The sequence below is a fragment of the Dicentrarchus labrax genome, unplaced genomic scaffold, assembly GCF_905237075.1.
Source record: "Dicentrarchus labrax unplaced genomic scaffold, dlabrax2021, whole genome shotgun sequence".
In the NCBI taxonomy this organism is placed as follows: domain Eukaryota; kingdom Metazoa; phylum Chordata; class Actinopteri; family Moronidae; genus Dicentrarchus; species Dicentrarchus labrax.
In genome coordinates this window covers 32,609,671-32,628,372 of record NW_026136704.1, presented here as the reverse complement: position 1 = coordinate 32,628,372, position 18,702 = coordinate 32,609,671, and the positions used below count along the sequence as shown (strand labels likewise).

Genomic DNA, 18,702 nt, shown 5'->3' with positions numbered 1-18,702 from the left:
CACACACACACACACACACACACACACACACACATTCTCCTCCAGCTGATGACCTCTGACTTCCTCCCGATGTGTTTGCTCTTCACACACACACACACACACACACACACACACACACAGGTCTGGAGGTTTGGGGCGCGTCGTGCCGCCACGCTGCCGTCAGTTTCTCAGATAGCCTGTAATGAGACAGGAAACGGAGCCAAGATGGCCGCCGCTGTGTCATTAGCAGTGGAAATGTGGTCGGTTATTAGAGATGGAATATCAATACGAGCTCTGGTGACTGCATGCGAGGCTGTTAGCTGATCCAGGACGCAGGAAGCAGCCGAGACTCCTGACAGTGTGAATCTGCTGGAGGACTGAACCACAGCTGCCACGTCACTAAAGTTTAATATATAACGTCTAAATGTCACATAAAGACTGCGATTGAGACAGAAACCACCTTTAATGGATGAAATCTTCTATTGTTGTGTCATTCCACTGAAGTTGTTTACATGTGGAGTTAGCAACATGCTAAAGCTGAGGTGGGGAATGTATCTGAGGAACAGTTTTTTGTGTTATTGGTTGAAATTCTCTTTTCATCCTGATAGAAATCAATAAATTAAATCCTGTAACCACCGCGCGGCTTTATGGCGTCCCGTCTGCGGCGTGGTTCGACTCTGTGACCTTCAGAGTGTCTTTAAATCCCACGACAGCGTCTTCAGAGCGGTGGATATGTGACTAAAACAAGACAAATGTTCTACTTTGACTATAAAGTAATCTTCTTTTCCTCCATATGCAGACTTTCTCACTACGTCACCTGACTTTAACGGCTCAGGACATGGCGGCAGACGGGCGCAAACGACCATTGGAGCAACCAAACACAGCCATGGGGGAACAGTGGTGACAGATAAAACTACAGAATTCATGTTAAAAGACGCCGTTAACAGTCGCACATCATCCAACAGACGTCTCAACCATCGCTAACAGTTTGATGGTGCGTTCCCACCAAACGTGGAGTGAATATTTGCCCGTTAATTTTTAGTCTTACAGCGACAGTTTGAGCCTAAATAATCTGATGTTTCTGTGATTTAATGTCAATAAATGGATCGAAATGATGCTGAAATAACGACATTGTGACAGAGTTTCATAATAAGTCTGAATTCAGACTCTGTCGGTCTGCGAGACGACGAACAAACAGCTTTTAAAACGCTTGTTTTCTGAATGGAGTTTGGTTGATCAGATGATAACTGAGTGAAGTGACAGACTCATATTTTCCAACTTCCTCTCTTTACTTTTCTCCAACAATCTCTTTTCCTGTCTGCTCTCTGGGTCAATATGAAGTAGTATCACAGAGCTCTGGGTTCGGGGCAGGAGGGGGGGGGGTCTCCTTAAATATTTCAACTCACACGGAATCACGAATTTCGCGTTTATCTGCGTCTGTGCTTTTATTTTGTCTGTTATCGACCTTCAGTGGGAACATAGCGTAATGCTGCTACATTAGCTCCACCAGCAGTTTGGTGACACAACATTTTTTAGGCTATTGTTTGAGTTCACACACACACACACACACACACACACACACACACACACACACACACACACACACACACACACTCAGAGGGAAAACAGTGTCTGTGAACTGGCGGCGGTCCTGACAGCGTTATTCCAAACAGACATTCCTCAACTCACTTTCCTCCCGACAATTACCCTCCGAACTGTGTGTGTGTGTGTGTGTGTTTACATCTGCTTCTGTTTGTGTATGCATTCCATCAGTGTGTATGTGTGTGTTTACCTCGGGTTGTGTTTGACCAGTATAAAGCTCAGACTGGTGAACTGGTTGCTCAGAAGGAACAGATGTGGTCAAGAATGTGTCTTTGTGTGTGTGTGTGTGTGTGTGTGTGTGTGTGTATGTGTGTGTGTGTGTTCATGTTTAAACAGTAAAAACAGCGTCTGTTGTCCTGAGTTGATTATTTCCTGTGATTACTGATCCCAGATTAGTTTTTCAGATATTTTTAGGGACTTTTTACACAATTCTGTCTGTGTTATGTTTTTATTTTATTGTCTAACAATCATAGAGACTTAAGATGAGATGGTTGGAGGTACTGGGTGCTGTGGTTGAGGAGGGTGGAGGTACTGGGTGCTGTGGTTGTGGAGGTTGGAGGTACTGGGTGCTGTGGTTGAGGAGGTTGGAGGTACTGGGTGCTGTGGTTGTGGAGGTTGGAGGTACTGGGTGCTGTGGTTGAGGAGGGTGGAGGTACTGGGAGCTGTGGTTGTGGAGGGTGGAGGTACTGGGTGCTGTGGTTGTGGAGGTTGGAGGTACTGGGTGCTGTGGTTGTGGAGGTTGGAGGTACTGGGAGCTGTGGTTGTGGAGGTTGGAGGTACTGGGTGCTGTGGTTGTGGAGGTTGGAGGTACTGGGTGCTGTGGTTGTGGAGGTTGGAGGTGCTGGGTGCTGTGGTTGAGGAGGGTGGAGGTACTGGGAGCTGTGGTTGAGGAGGGTGGAGGTACTGGGTGCTGTGGTTGTGGAGGTTGGAGGTACTGGGTGCTGTGGTTGTGGAGGTTGGAGGTACTGGGTGCTGTGGTTGTGGAGGTTGGAGGTACTGGGTGCTGTGGTTGTGGAGGTTGGAGGTACTGGGAGCTGTGGTTGTGGAGGTTGGAGGTGCTGGGTGTGTGGTTGTGGAGGTTGGAGGTACTGGGTGCTGTGGTTGAGGGGGGGGGGGGGGGGGGGGTTTGGGGGGTGGGGGGTGGGGGGGGTTGGGGGGGGTGGGGGTGGGGGGGTGGGGGAGGTTGGAGGTACTGGGTGCTGTGGTTGTGGAGGTTGGAGGTACTGGGTGCTGTGGTTGTGGAGGTTGGAGGTACTGGGTGCTGTGGTTTGGAGGTTGAGGTATGGGTGTGGTTGGGGGTTGGGTGTGGGTGCTGTGGTTGAGGGTGGGGTCTGGGCTGTGGTGGGGGGGGGGCTGGGTGCTGTGGTTGTGGGGTTGGGGACTGGGTGTTGGTTGTGGAGGTTGGGGTACTGGTGCTGTGGTTGTGGGGTTGGTCTGGGTGTGTGGTTGTGGGGTTGGAGGTCTGGGAGCTGTGGTTGTGGAGGTTGGAGGTGCTGGGTGCTGTGGTTGTGGGGTTGGAGGTACTGGGAGCTGTGGTTGAGGAGGGTGGAGGTACTGGGTGCTGTGGTTGTGGGGTTGGAGGTACTGGGTGCTGTGGTTGTGGAGGTTGGAGGTACTGGGTGCTGTGGTTGTGGAGGTGGGAGGTACTGGGAGCTGTGGTTGTGGAGGTTGGAGGTACTGGGTGCTGTGGTTGTGGAGGTGGGAGGTACTGGGTGCTGTGGTTGTGGAGGTGGGAGGTACTGGGAGCTGTGGTTGTGGAGGTGGGAGGTACTGGGAGCTGTGGTTGTGGAGGTTGGAGGTACTGGGAGCTGTGGTTGTGGAGGGTGGAGGTGCTGGGTGCTGTGGTTGTGGAGGTTGGAGGTACTGGGAGCTGTGGTTGTGGAGGGTGGAGGTGCTGGGTGCTGTGGTTGTGGAGGTTGGAGGTCTGGGGTTGGTTTGGGGTTGGGGTCTGGTGTTGGTTGTGGGGTTGGGGTCTGGTGCTGTGGTTTGGGGTTGGGGTGGGAGCTGTGGTTGTGGAGGTTGGAGGTGCTGGGTGCTGTGGTTGTGGGGTTGGGGTAGGAGTGGTGGGGTGAGGTCTGGGTTGTTGGTTGGGCTGGGTGTGGGTCTGGGTGGCTGGGCTGTGGTTGTGGGGTTGGACTGGGTGTGTGGTTGTGGGGTGGGGTCTGGGTGCTGGGGGGGGTCTGGTGTTGGGGGGTACTGGGGCTGGTTGTGGAGGTTGGAGGTCTGGGGCTTGGTTGTGGAGGTTGGAGGTACTGGGTGCTGTGGTTGTGGAGGTTGGAGGTACTGGGTGCTGTGGTTGTGGAGGTTGGAGGTGCTGGGTGCTGTGGTTGTGGCTGATGGAACAAACGAGCCTCCAAACCGCTTCGAGGCTCGGGGCTGGGTCAGTCTGTGGCTGAAAGTGCTCCTGAGCTGCCTGAGCTCAGTGTAGAGAGGATGAGAGGGGTTGTCCATGATGGCTTTCAGCTTCTCTCTCATCCTCTTCTCAGTCACAGCCTCCACACTGCCCAGCTTCATCCCAACCAACGAGCTGGCCTTCCTCACCAGCTTGCTCAGCTTGTTGGCATCATAAGTCCCAATGCCCCCCCCCAACAGACCACAGAAGAGAAGATGATCCACTACAGACTGGTAGAACATCTGTAGTAGCCGAGTGCACATGTTGAATGACCTGAGCCTCCTCAGAAAGAACAGCCTGCTCTGTCCTTTCCTGTAGAGGGCCTCAGTGTGATCCGTCCAGTCCAGTTTATTGTTGAGTGTCACCCCCAGGAACTTGTAGGTGTCCACCATCTCTACCTTCTCCCTCCTAATCTCAACAGGGGAGGGGGTCCTCTTGCTCCGCCGGAAGTCCACCACCAGCTCTTTGGTTTTTCCTCTGTTGAGCTGTAGGTGGTTCCTGTCGCACCATCCAATCTGGATCAGGTCTCTGTACTCCTCCTCCCTATCATCTGAGATACAGCCGACAATGGAGGAGTCATCGGAGAACTTCTGTAGGTGGCACGCTCCAGAGTTAGAGCAGAAGTCAGAGGTGTCTGCTAATACAGTTTGTGTTCAGCTCATCAGAGTTTAGATATTAAATAATAAACTGTAATGTGATTATTTTAACTCAAATATGGGGAAAAAGTTAACAAACATTCTTGATTAAATACTTTTTTACTAGTTTTAAACTTAAAATCACTAAAACTGCCTGATCAATAATGTTTTTTACTCACAAAATTGAGTTTGTTGTTGTTTTTATTTATAGTTAAATAAACGTATTATTGTTAAATTCAGTAATAATTGTATTTCTATTGATTTAATTAAACCTAGTTCGTGTAACATCCATCAAATAATGTAAACAGCATGTTTCTGTTTCACAGACTTTATTCTGATGCTCATATATATACATATATATATATATATATATATATATATATATATATATATGTATATAATCATTTTATAATAGTATTTTAGGGTTTATGTTGGTACAGGATAAAGTTTCCCTATAGAGTCAGTGTGTGTTTGTCCTTTCTGGGCTACCGTAGAAACATTACTGACAGTAGCTCACTGTTTCACACTGGAGCTTTAAAACTTAAAAAAGATTGAAGATGATAACAGACAGACATAATCAATAACTTCGTCTTCTGTCGGGATCTGGATCAAACTGAGCGGGAAAAAACTGAAAAGTGAATTTTTTTCTTTTTTCTTTTCAACCAGGTGAGCTAACTTGAAGTTTCCACCTGTTGTTGCCGTGACGACAGCATCTGTTTACAGTCTGTTGTTGCTCATTAGTGTGTGTGTGTTTGATTAAAGATATTTACAGTGTAAACAATGATCAATAAATCCAGGTGAACTCTGTTATAATACAATAATCAGACTTACATTTACAGCAGAGTGCTGTTATTATTGGATTGTTATTATTTTAATCTGAATGTTAACAGTTATAGAAGTGTAATAAAAGTCATTATCTGTGAGATTACAGTAATTATTGCTGTTTACACTGATAACAACTGTATTTGGACAGTTTACCTTATACACTGATACACAACATTTATTCAACTTCCATCATTATACAACATATCTGTCTGTTAACTAACTAATACATTAAGATTACACAACTAATACTTTTTACTGTTAATGTCACTGATTCTATATCATTTTATAAAAGTATTAACAGTATTAAACTTGAATTTAACACTAACACAAATAAACAGTAAATATCTGTGATATTTAGGCTACTGTTCAGTCGCACCTGAGATTCACCTTTTATCTGCAAAGAGCTGGACTGTCTCTCTCTCCCTCTCTCTCTTTCTCTCTCTCTCTCTCTCCCTCTCTCTCTCTCCCTCTCTCTCTCTCTCTCATTCTCTCTCTCTCTCTTTGGACCTCCCTCCCTCTCCTCCCTCCCTCCCTCCCTCCTGCAGCAGCAGTCCCGGGTCGAGCTGACTCTCCGCCGCCCGGAGCTCCAGACTTCGGATTCCCACCGTTCACCGGGAGTTGGAGCCTCTTCACGCCGCTGTCAGCGCTTCCTCTCCGGGCTCTATATTCTCTCTCCGGGTGGAGGCATCGATCAGCTGGAGCTTTTATTACCGGACAGATGTTGGATGGATTCTCTCTCTCTTTTTCTTTTTGGTGCTTTTGGTGCGTAAAACTTTGCCACATCGGTTAGAGGACGAGCCGGAGTTTGTGGGAATACGGAGCGGGATCGGGAGCGTGAGGAGAGGGTTGTTTGGTCCGATGCGTCCGGAGCGGCCGGTTGAAGAACAGCGGGGAACGACCGAGAGAGAGGCGGAGGACAGAGCGGGGTCACCGGCTGCTGCACGTACATGTCTCCGCTCCCCACCGGCACCGAGGTACCTCACTCTGTCTCACTCTATCTCACTCTATCTCACTCTGTCTCACTGTCTCACTCTATCTCTCTCTGTCTCACTCTAATTCACTCTGTCTCACTCTATCTCACTCCATCTCACTCTGTCTCACTCACACTCACTCTGTCTCACTGTCTCACTCACACTCACTCTGTCTCACTGTCTCACTCTATCTCTCTCTGTCTCACTCTCATTCACTCTGTCTCACTCTGTCACTCTCCATCTCACTCTGTCTCACTCACACTCACTCTGTCTCACTGTCTCACTCACACTCACTCTGTCTCACTGTCTCACTCTGTCTCACTCTGTCTCCCTCTAACTCACTCTTTTATTTTCATTGTACATGAGAGCGGATTTCAGACAGAAACAAAGATTTTTTTATTTATTTTTTTTCAAATTAAAAGCATTTAGAAGCTTTAATGTGAAAAATAAAAAGTAAAATAATCCGAGGTTTGTAAAATTTATATAGGCTGGAAGGCTTTTCACAATAAGAGGCTTTTCACAATAAAAGCCCCCCCACATCGATCACAGTATTGATCAGGTTTATTGATCCTTCCTCAGGCTGGGTAAAGATTTTGTGTGCGAACTTCTTGTCTTTAGAGGCGCGCTGTTGTACTGGAACCGTCTAAATGAGTGTGTGTGTGTGTGTGTGTGTGTGTGTGTGTGTGTGTGTGTGTGTTTTATATTTTGCATCTTTTCTCACACACACACATATTATTAATATTATTATTAATATTATTTTAATTTAAATAAGAATATATTTGTATATATTTACTGGATGTTGTTATTTTTTCCACAATAACAAACATAAAGACTCTTTATAAAACAATGGAGGATCAATCAGGCTGCCAGAATTGATCTTGTAAAGGAGTGGTTCCCAACCTGAGGGTCGGGGCCCCACTAGAGGTCGCCAAAGCTTACAGGGGGTCGTGAGGCCTATTTGGTTTTATGGGATATGAGTTTAAAAAATACACACAGTTGGTTCATTAATTTCTGTGAAGAAACTAAATGAGAGTTCATAATACAGACAGAGGATTAATTAATTATTATTGATTAATAATGATCAATAATCACAGGAAATAATCTGCTCGTTTTTCAAAATAAAGCCCCCAATGGCTTCTTAACGGGAGGCAAGGGATGCATCTATTATTTTTCTATTTGTCTCTCTCTCTCTCTCTCTCTCTCTCTCTCTTTGTCTCTCTCTCTGTCTCTCATCTTTCAGCTTTTAAAAACAAACTGACCGCACAGAAAAATGTGAGAGAGAGACAGAGACAGAGAGAGAGAGAGAGAGAGAGACAAAGAGAGAGAGAGAGAGAGACAAAGAGAGAAAGAGAGAGACAGAGAGAGAGAGACACAAAGAGAGACAGAGAGACAGAGACAGAGAGAGAGAGAGAGAGAGAGACAAAGAGAGAGAGAGAGAGAGACAAAGAGAGAGAGAGAGAGAGAGAGAGAGAGACACAAAGAGAGACAGAGAGACAGAGACAGAGAGAGAGAGACAAAGAGAGAGAGAGAGAGAGACAAAGAGAGAGAGAGACAGAGAGAGACAGACACAGAGAGAGACAGAAAGAGAGACAGAGACAGAGAGAGACAGAGAGAGAGAGAGATTGATAATAAGAGTCAGATCTGTAATAAGTTTTAATCAAATCACTGAATTTGAAAACAAAACCATATTTTTCACAATGAGCAGGGTGTCAGTGAACGCACCATCAGTGAGCAGGGTGTCAGTGAACACACCATCAGCAAGCAAGGTGTCATTGAAAGCACCATCAGCGAGCAGGGTTTCAGTGAACGCACCACCATGAGTGCAGACGAGTCACTTGAACTCATCAGTGTTTTATAGGCTGATGGATCTATTATAATGTGGTGGTGTGTTCAGGTTCCCCCTAAAGATTGGGAAATGTAACAATCACACACTGAGAGACCACACGGAGGCTCTGTGGCGCAATGGATAGCGCATTGGACTTCTAGTTCACCTCAGAAGAAGAGATTCAAAGGTTGTGGGTTCGAGTCCCACCAGAGTCGACCTTTAAAGAACGCACTGAACCTTCACACTGGTTGAATTAATCCCTTCATGCTCAGGTGACAAACTCTATAATGCTTCTTATAAAACACAGATACAGTCTACACTTATTGATTCACCCTGTATCTTCTTGTCATCCAGCAACATGTTAATGAATCCAGGAGGATTAGTGCAACATGCAGAGGCTCTGTGGCAAAATGGATAACACATTGGACTTCTAGATTAAACTCTAAAGGCCAGGACACACCAACCAGATGGCCGACCGTCGGCAGAAAAGCAGTTGGACTGATCAGTCGGCTCCCGTCTCCCCGAGTCGGTCAAAAAAGTGCCTCCGAACACACCAAACTGACGCCAACTGGAGCGTACCCTCTGCGTAATACGTCCCCATAAAAAGAAAACCGGAAATGACGGATCACTCTAGACGTCGTAAACACAGAGCACGCTGTCGTCAGTCACTGTTTCCATCAGAGAGTGTTGATAGTAGTCAGGAAGGATCCTTATTGTCATTACTCGCTGAATGGAAAATACAATGGCTAATAATAAGATACTGGCGTTGGCGTAGTACGTTTACCATCGTCACTTCCGGTTTTCTCGTGCACTCACTGATTCGCTAGTCAAGGGCGAGCACTCCACCAATCAGATTGGTCATTGACCGACATGTAGAATCGGCCAAAATGAATGCAGACGCCCAAGCTGACTCCGACTGACGACGGCACGGGACACACCGAACCGACTCGAGTCACCGACCTCGCCCAACTGTCCGCCGACGTCCGACAGCCGATAATCGGGTTGGTGTGTCCGGGCCTTACAGAAGAGATTGAAAGGTTGTGGATTTGAGTCCCACCAGCGTCAGCACTGGAAACTACAATAAACTGTTGTTGTGTGCAGAAAAAAACAACAAATTAAGAATAATTAGCTGTGATTGGACAAGGTTCCACAGAACAGTCTTACAGACAGATTAAAGGATCAGTAAGTGAGGCGCTATCGTTTCACCTCTGAAGAACCTCTAATGTATTTTCGACAAGTATCTTTGGGAGAATGTAAATCCTCTTTGAACCTGAGACTGTTGGAGTAGTTTAATTAACTTCTGCTTTCTGTTCAATATTTAAAGTCCCTCATAGCCCGATTGTTGCGTCCTGCCCGATGTCACTGCAACATTTTACCTGCCTTTGTTTGAGTGAAAATTACAAAAACGATTGAGATTTTATTTTGTATAGCTCGTTAAATTGAAGCCAACTGGTTCCAGTGACACAGTCGCACTGTTGGAGGACAGAGAAGTGCCACCGAGGCTCTGTGGCGCAACGGATAGCGCATTGGGCTTCTAGTTCACCTCTGAAGAAGAGATTCAAAGGTTGTGGGTTCGAGTCCCACCATAGTCGACCTTTAGATAAAGTTGGGCTGAACATTTAAAAACACAAGCAGTCATTGATTTCTCAGGAAGGCAGAAATCAAACGCACCCCAAACATCTCAAGTATTTGGAAGCAATATGGGGGATAATTATGGGATATGGGAGGATGGTTTCCTCGGTTACCAGTGTTTGTCGTTTATAATAATTAGTCCAACAATTTAGTGTAGTCTGAGGTCGGACAGAGGCTCTACTGTGTGTGTGTGTGTGTGTGTCAGGCGACAGATGTATACCGCAGTGTTTCAGACCTCAGAGCAACGCAGTAAACAACATCAACAACACACACACACACACACACACACACATATATAAAGGCATATACATCCATTACACACATACACACACACCCACACACATACACCAGAGGAAAAAGCTGCACTGAAGACAGTTTGTTCAGTTAAATAAATGTTTTAATGAGTTTCTTCCAGAAAATGATTACATGCTAACAGATAGCATGTGGCTATAACAACATACAAACTTTTAATATTAATTATTAATTATTAATTGACTCTTTCGATCAGTCTGACAGTCGCAGAAAAACAGAACCAACGTTAAACTTTAACACAGGAAATCTTTAGTCTGAAGGCAGACTCATTATCGCTGTTTCTCATTCATATTTTTAGACATTTTTTGAGTTCACTGTAACTGGATGTTAAAACTGGACTTTAATGCTTTTAGAGGTTATATGTGTTTTATGCAGCAGCTTCATTGTTTAGAAACAATGCTCTAATGTCATTGTGTTCATGGTTGAAACCAGGTGTGTGTGTGCGTGTGTGTGTGTGTGTGTGTGTGTTTGACACCTCCTGCTGCCCCTCTGTACATTCCCATCATGAATCATACCACCCTCCATCATTCCAGTCTTCCCATAAAAACTCGTTGTCTCTGTCATTTTGTTTCTTTCCATTAATTTGAGACGTGTGAACACACACACACACACACACACACACACACACACACACACACACACACACACACACACAGACACACACACACTGTGCTGTGTGTTATTAGTCACAAAAAGCATAAATACTCTGAGGGAATTTCCACAAACACTGTGCCCGTGCAGTTTTTCTCTGATGACAGGTTTAAAGAGCCTTATTTTGAAGGTTCAACTGTCCACTGAGAGGACACCACTTCCCACAATACAACACAGGACAATAGGATTATTATTTTAGGTTTTAGAGATTTATTTTTAGCCAACAACAACAGTTGGATGGACTCTGAAGTCACCACGCTCCCAAACTAACGTTTGGAATTAGATTAGGTTTAATCATATTTCAGTGATCGTACTCAGGTCAGATTCCAGTAAATAGTCCCTGTTAAAGATTATGGTAGGAAGATGGTAAAAAGATGTTGGCACACATGGTCACCGGGGCCCCTCCTGCTTTTGACCTTTCTATTTGCTGTGTCTGATGTCCATGAACATGTTTTATTGTTTCATTTTTGTGCAGAAACATTTCCTTTGTCTTGTTCTCTGGAACCGACGAGAACTGGAATAAACTATTGAGAAATAACAGCAGATGAGAGGCGTCCAGGTTTAACTGCTTGCTAACAGACAGAGGTCAGAGGTCGCAGTCTCTCTGACTGCTCTGACTCAGACTTCATGTTTCCCTGCGGAGAACTTTCACTATTTTTACATCATTCTTCTTCTCTTACATAAGCTCTGATTGTATCTGTGGCACCGAGAGCTTTTCATCCTGTTCCACACAATTGTACCGAACCTGATTTATCAGTTTGTATTTTAAACAAAGTTTCTGTTTGTTCTGTCAGAAAAAGCTGCACAATTAAATCCCATTACAATGAAAACCAATGTAGTAAAACAACAACAAGTTCAACTCTCCACTTATGACATCAGGAGGAAAGTTAGAAACATGGTAGAAAGAAGGAAGAGACACAGCAGAAACATGGTAGAAACATGATAAAAACATGGTAAAAACATGAAAAAAACATGGTAGAAACATGGTAGAAACATGATAAACACATAGTAAAAACATGATAAAAACATGGTAAAAAGATGGAATAAACATGGACGGAACATGGTAGAAACATGATAAACACATAGTAAAAACATGATAAAAACATGATGAAAACATGGAAGAAACATGGTAAAAACATCATAAAAACATAGTAAAAACATGGTAGAAACATGATAAAACCACAGTAAAAACATGGTTGAAACATGGCAGAAACATGATAAAAACATTGTAAAAACATAATGAAAACATGGTAGAAACATGGTAGAAACATGATAAAAACATGGTAGAAACATGATAAACACATAGTAAAAACATGATAAAAACATGGTAAAAACATGAAAAAAACATGGTAGAAACATGGTAGAAACATGATAAAAACATGGTAGAAACATGATAAACACATAGTAAAAACATGATAAAAACATGGTAAAACATGATGAAAACATGGTAGAAACATGGTTAAAACATGATGAAAGCATAGTAGAAACATGGTTGAAACATGATAAAAACATAGTAAAAACATAATGAAAACATGGAAGAAACATGGCAGAAACATGATAAAAACATTGTAAAAACATAATGAAAACATGGTAGAAACATGGTAGAAACATGATAAAAACATTGTAAAAACATAATGAAAACATGGTAGAAACATGGTAGAAACATGATAAAAACATGGTAGAAACATGATAAACACATAGTAAAAACATGATAAAAACATGGTAAAACATGATGAAAACATGGTAGAAACATGGTAGAAACATGGTTAAAACATGATGAAAGCATGGTAGAAACATGGTAAAAACATGGTAAAAACATGGTAGAAACATGGTAAAAACATAATAAAAACATGGTAGAAACATGATAAACACATAGTAAAAACATGAGAAAAACATGGTAAAACATGATGAAAACATGGTAAGAACATGATGAAAACATGGTAGAAACATGGTTAAAACATGATGAAAGCATGGTAGAAACATGGTAGAAACATGGTAAAAACATGGTAAAAACATGATGAAAACATGGTAGAAACATGGTAGAAACATAATAAAAACATGGTAGAAACATGATAAACACATAGTAAAAACACGATAAAAACATGGTAAAACATGATTAAAACATGGTAAGAACATGATGAAAACACGGTAGAAACATGGTAAAAACATGGTTAAAACATGATGAAAACATGGTAGAAACATAATAAAAACATGGTAAAAACATGGTAGACACATGATAAAAACAGTAAAAACATGGAAGAAACATGGAAGAAACATGATAAAAACAGTAAAAACATGGTAGAAACATGGTAAAAATATGATGAAAACATGGTAGAAACGTGGGAGAAACATGATAAAAACACAGTAAAAACATGGTTGAAACATGATAAAAACATTGTAAAACCATAATGAAAACATGGTAGAAACATGGCAGAAACATGATAAAAACATTGTAAAAACATAATGAAAACATGGTAGAAACATGGTAGAAACATGATAAAAACATAGTAAAAACATAATGAAAACATGGTAGAAACATGGTAAAAACATGATAAAAACATGGTAAAACATGATAAAAACATAATAAAAACATGGTAAAAACATAATAAAAACATGGTAAAACGTGATAAAAACATGGTAAAAACATAATAAAAACATGGTAAAACATGATAAAAACATGGTAAAAACATGATAAAAACATGGTAAAAACATGGTAGAAACATGATAAAAACATAATAAAAACTTGGTAAAAACATAATAAAAACATGGTAAAAACATGATAAAAACTTGGTAAAAACATGATAAAAACATGGTAGAAACATGATAAATACATGGTAAAAACTTGGTAAAAACATGATAAAAACTTGGTAAAAACATGATAAAAACTTGGTAAAAACATGATAAAAACATGGTAGAAACATGATAAATACATGGTAAAAACATGGTAAAAACATGGTAGAAACGTGGTATTTTTGAGGCATTAATGACATTGGGAACATCATATGAGTCCACACAGAGCCTCCATTAATAAATCACTTTATAATAAACAGTTCCAAAGAGCAAACAATACATGAAAATCTATATGTTCAATAACAATCATCACATTTCTCTCAGATCGTCTCTGCATTCAGTGATAGATTATAATCAATAACACAATAAATCATCTATAATCAATCACATAAATGTTTTATTGTGAGTTAGTGTCAGAATAAAATCTGACTCATACAGATGGATACGAGCTCTCAGACGGAGTTTGTTGAACGAACAAAATAACCGTTGTTCAGTTGTGTAATCGTTGAGATTGTGTGTGTGTGTGTGTGTGTGTGTGTCGCTGGTTGACGCCATGAACACAATGGAAACAGCAGGACTATTGTGTGTGTGTGTGTGTGTGTGTGTGTGTGTGTGTGTGTCTTTGTATACACACACACACACACACACACACAGTATAACTGACCCACATCGTGTGCTGATGCGAACGTGTCTCAATAATTTATGACTCTATAATCTATAATGTGACGTATTGATCATCTGAACCAGGAATAAGATCTTTTAAGTTCTGGGAGAACAAACAAGAGTTGGATTAAACACAGTTATATTATCTATAATATTTATATTTAAATGATATTATATAACATGTTCTGTCAGTTTGTGTGAACAAATTAATAATTACCTTATCGTCTTGTCTTTGACACTTTGAACTGCACTAAACTGTATAAAATGTGCCGTATAAATAAAGTTTGATCAATTGATTGATTGAATAAAGAAGAATATGTGGTTAAAATAAGGTAAATATTGACTAAGTTAAAAGGTAAAGGAGATTACAGAGACAAAAACAATAAAACAATAAAAAGATTCATTACAATTACAATCAATAAACTTTAAAAGTATTTCATTAATCCAGATATTGATTATATTTAAGGTAAATTAACTGTACTTATAAATATTTATGGTGTTGCGACCAATCAAAGATTTTTAATACATTCACCCATTCATACAGTGATGGTAAAGAACACATAGAAAGAGAAACTAACTCGTTCACACACATTTAAACAGCATCAGTAGTATCGGCAGTTTGGGTTCAGTACTTTTCTCAAGGGCACTTCTACATGCAGCAGGAGGAGCCCGGGATCGAACCAACAACCTCCACAGCCGGCACCATATGATATTACACTCTCTCAGTTACGGTGTTGTCTAGAGAACAGATCTATCATAGTCAGCTTTTCTTGCATTCGAGAACAAGTTGTTGTTGTTGTTGTTTGACAGTTTCTGGAGGTTTAACTGAGAGTCAGAATAAAGGACAGAGGGCGTCTGTGTGTCTCTGCTCTTAACAGCTCTACTGGAAGTCTAGCCTGGACCACTGAGTGTGTGTGTGTGGTACCTGCTGACGGTGTTACTGTAATGAATGGGCATTACTGTGTGTGTGTGTGTGTGTTTCTCTCTCTGGGTCGTGTGACCTCCTGAAGTTGCCTTAGACGGAAACAGTTTTGTGTTTCACATACAAGGAATCTGGTTTGATATTTTGGTCACAATAACGAGAGAAAAGAATAAAACAAGAGCTGCGGAAGTCAAGAATTACGAGTATAAAATAAACATTAAAGTACAGAAATGTGTCAGATAGATCAGTTTTAAAATGAGAGGAACGCTACAGTTTGTGTGGATGGCACAAATATCTGAATACAGCATGAAAATAATTCAGAACCCAATGGCGAGCTAGCAAAATGCTAAAGATAAAAACCCATTCAGTGTGCAGGATCAGCGTTTCATGACCTGGTTCAGACCTTCCTTTCAAACCCCTGTTACACACAAACAGAGTGCGTGTTCTGGTCTGGTATACGTCTCCAACATTAGTGATTGTTACCAAGATTAGCTGCCTAACTCGCTGGCTGTTGGTGAGCTAACATTAAACACAGCTACTCATTTCGATAGGACAAATAGGTAGCTATGCTTAATGTTACACTCATAACATCTGTGTTATGTTTGTATCATTGAAGTGAGGAATAAGTAGCTCGCTAAACAACTAATAAACACATCACTGGCTGGCCCCCAACGCCTGATGTAAGTGCGCTGTTGGTGCCATAGTAAGGGTCCCATGGTGTAACGGTCAGCACTCTGGACTCTGAATCCAGCAATCCGAGTTCAAATCTCGGTGGGACCTTGCCTTTAGTATAGGACATAATGTCTCTTGTCCAACTTTGCATAATGTCCCATCTTCATGCACGAGGAGCTCTTGAATTGATGTCCTTCAAACCCTGTACCACTTCTGTACTCTTTCTCCTGCACTACATTGCCCTATTGATGCTGTGTCTGTTTGAAGTTCTCCTGAGGGGGATCAATAAAGGAACATGTTGTCTTACTGGAACCAGTTCTGACCAGCACCGGATAAGCCCTCAAACTTCCTTGGTGGAAAAGGGAACGTGAAGAAACCTCTGAAGGGAAACTATGTTTAAGGCTTTACAACGTTTACAGAACAAAAGCAGCCTTTCTGTTTCCATCGTTGTGCTACGATTTGAAATGTGTTGTTTCTGCACAGTGTCAGCTTTAGGAGCTTAGACAACAGATAATTGACTCCGGTGGGACTCGACCCCACAACCTTTGAATGTCTTCCTTGCAGATCCAATGCGCTATGCGTTGCGCCAAGTCAATGTTGATTGGTGACTGATTAAACCTTTATCGGTGTCTGATCTCCCTTTTGACTATTAATCAGAATCACTTTTATTGGCAGGTATGTGAACACATACAAGGATTTTCACTGTAAATGGTAAATGGACCTGTACTTGTATAGCGCCTTTCTAGTCTTCCACTACATGCCACATTCACCCTTTCACACAGTTCAGTATCTTGCTCAAGGATACTTCGACACGTGGCACCAGGAACCAGGGATCGAACCCACAACCTTTCGATTGAGGCTCTGCCTCTGAGCCACAGCTGACTGTGGTTGTACCTCGCTCTCAATGTAATATCAATGTAAAAATGAGACACATATACAAACCATATCTGTTCAGCATTGTGTTAAACTGTTAAACAACCAGAATACTGGATTAAACCCAGGCGGCCTGTTTCAGTCAGTGATCTCATATAAACCCTGATAGGAATATGTACACACAGATAATATACAGCATACAGTACGCAGCGGTTGCCTGCAGACCTCATTATGGATGACGAATAATTGTAATTATTCTGTTAGATTTGGTCATCAGAATCTTTAATTACTGCCATCAATCTCTATTTGCTCTGTTTTCCTTTTTCATTGTGTGTCAAACACAACAAATGAGAGAGGACGCAGGAGACTGTAATTACATTAACCTGTCAGTAATCAGACATGGATCAGGTGGAAATGTTTTGGAGTAATTGTATTGTGTGTGTATTTGAGCGTCTGTATTAGCTTAATTTCCTGTATAAAGCTCGACTCTGGTGGGACTCGAACCCACAACCTTTGAATCACTTGTCATGTTCTTGTCTAGAAGTCCAATGCGCTATCCATTGCGCCACAGAGCCTCTTCCTTAGTTGGAAAAGTGATTTAAAAAGTTGAATAAACTGAGTACAACCAGCTGATAATGATCCTGATCAGCCAGCATCAGTAATCAATACTCTCATTATTAAAGCATTTATCAACCTGATCAGCCTTTAGCAGTCAGCTAGTGTTTCTGTAGTGGAGACTAAACGTTAACAATGATCCATATCAGCAGTTTGAATCCAACTAAAAGCTCCCTGCACCAAACTCCCTTTAAGAAATATCACATTTTAACAATTCCTAACGTGTTCGTAACAACACGTAACTCTAGAAACACGAGCTAAAGGCCGTCATATGTCCACAGTCTGACTGTCAATACAGTAATGATATTGATTATTACCAGATAAATAGAAGAAAGAGAGTCTTCTGTTTGTTTCTAAAATCGAGTCAATCAATCAGAGAAACCTCAGGAAGAGTTTCTGTTGATGGTCAGCAGTTTCCGTTCAAATGGAAATTGAGCCTCATTATTGCTCTAATTGGGTTATTATTTTATTTCTCCATGAAACAAGAGAGTCCTTTTAACCGAGAACTCAAACCTTTCAATCACTCCTTTTGTGTCCGGTCCTTATAAATATTCTCTGCCGTTCGAGGAACCGTCCATTACCATCTGTTGTAGAGACGTTCTTCTATTTATGGGTCTGATCTGATGGTGGTGGCACCGTGTCTCTCTGTGAGGCTCTGTGGCGCAATGGATAGCGCATTGGACTTCTAGATAAACACATGAGAAGTGATTCAAAGGTTGTGGGTTCGAGTCCCACCAGAGTCGATCTTTATACGACAAGATTACTAAAAATGTCAGTATGGAGGGCCTGAAGGAAGCCTGACTGCTTTTTAATAGAGACAATGTAAACAAATACGGACCAAAAGAACAGGCATCAAGTTTCAGCTCCAGTTATACTTCCTGTTTACATCCCCCCTTTATTTAGGTTGCAGGGAATAATGCTGATACTGTGAAGCACTTTGGGTATGAAATGGACAAACGGACTTGGTGTTATTTACACAAATAAATAAATAAATTAATGTATCGTTGTGCTGAATTTGTAAGAAGGTCCAAATAAATAACAGGCAGAGTTTCATAAAGTTTATAAAGTTTCTCCTCATTCAACAACTATTAAAACTGAGTGATTTTCAAAGGGAGTCTGGTGATATAAAAGAGCCCAAATATGAACCAATCAGTGTTTCTGTGCGCTGAGGAACCGGGTTTGACGGCTCTGTTTAATTTAATGTCGCTGACGTCTGTCTACAGTTTGTCAGGTTGCCGTGGCGACGAGATAGTACTTCAACAACACACACACACACACACACACACACACACACATACTGACCTGCTGTATGTGTGATGTAAGTGAGAGTGTTGGTACGTGGC

The 18,702-nt window shown here is 41.9% G+C and overlaps 1 protein-coding gene and 4 non-coding genes across 5 annotated transcripts in view; 4 read left to right on the top strand and 1 right to left on the bottom strand.

The window, feature by feature from the left end:
* The first annotated feature begins 5,987 nt into the window (after positions 1–5,987).
* plekhg2 (pleckstrin homology domain containing, family G (with RhoGef domain) member 2) overlaps positions 5,988–18,702 on the top strand; it is an 86,459-nt gene continuing 73,744 nt past the window's right edge. The window contains exon 1 of the mRNA XM_051397330.1: positions 5,988–6,407. The gene's annotated coding sequence lies outside the window, so the exon portion shown is untranslated. The remainder of the gene's footprint in view (positions 6,408–18,702) is intronic.
* trnar-ucu (transfer RNA arginine (anticodon UCU)) lies at positions 8,353–8,444 on the top strand. The gene is given in 2 exon segments: positions 8,353–8,389; positions 8,409–8,444. It is a non-coding gene; the product is annotated as a tRNA-Arg (tRNA).
* On the top strand, positions 15,908–15,979 carry trnaq-cug (transfer RNA glutamine (anticodon CUG)). Its single transcript has one exon. It is a non-coding gene; the product is annotated as a tRNA-Gln (tRNA).
* trnar-ucu (transfer RNA arginine (anticodon UCU)) lies at positions 17,228–17,319 on the bottom strand. Its single transcript is given in 2 exon segments — positions 17,228–17,263; positions 17,283–17,319. It is a non-coding gene; the product is annotated as a tRNA-Arg (tRNA).
* On the top strand, positions 18,011–18,102 carry trnar-ucu (transfer RNA arginine (anticodon UCU)). The gene is given in 2 exon segments: positions 18,011–18,047; positions 18,067–18,102. It is a non-coding gene; the product is annotated as a tRNA-Arg (tRNA).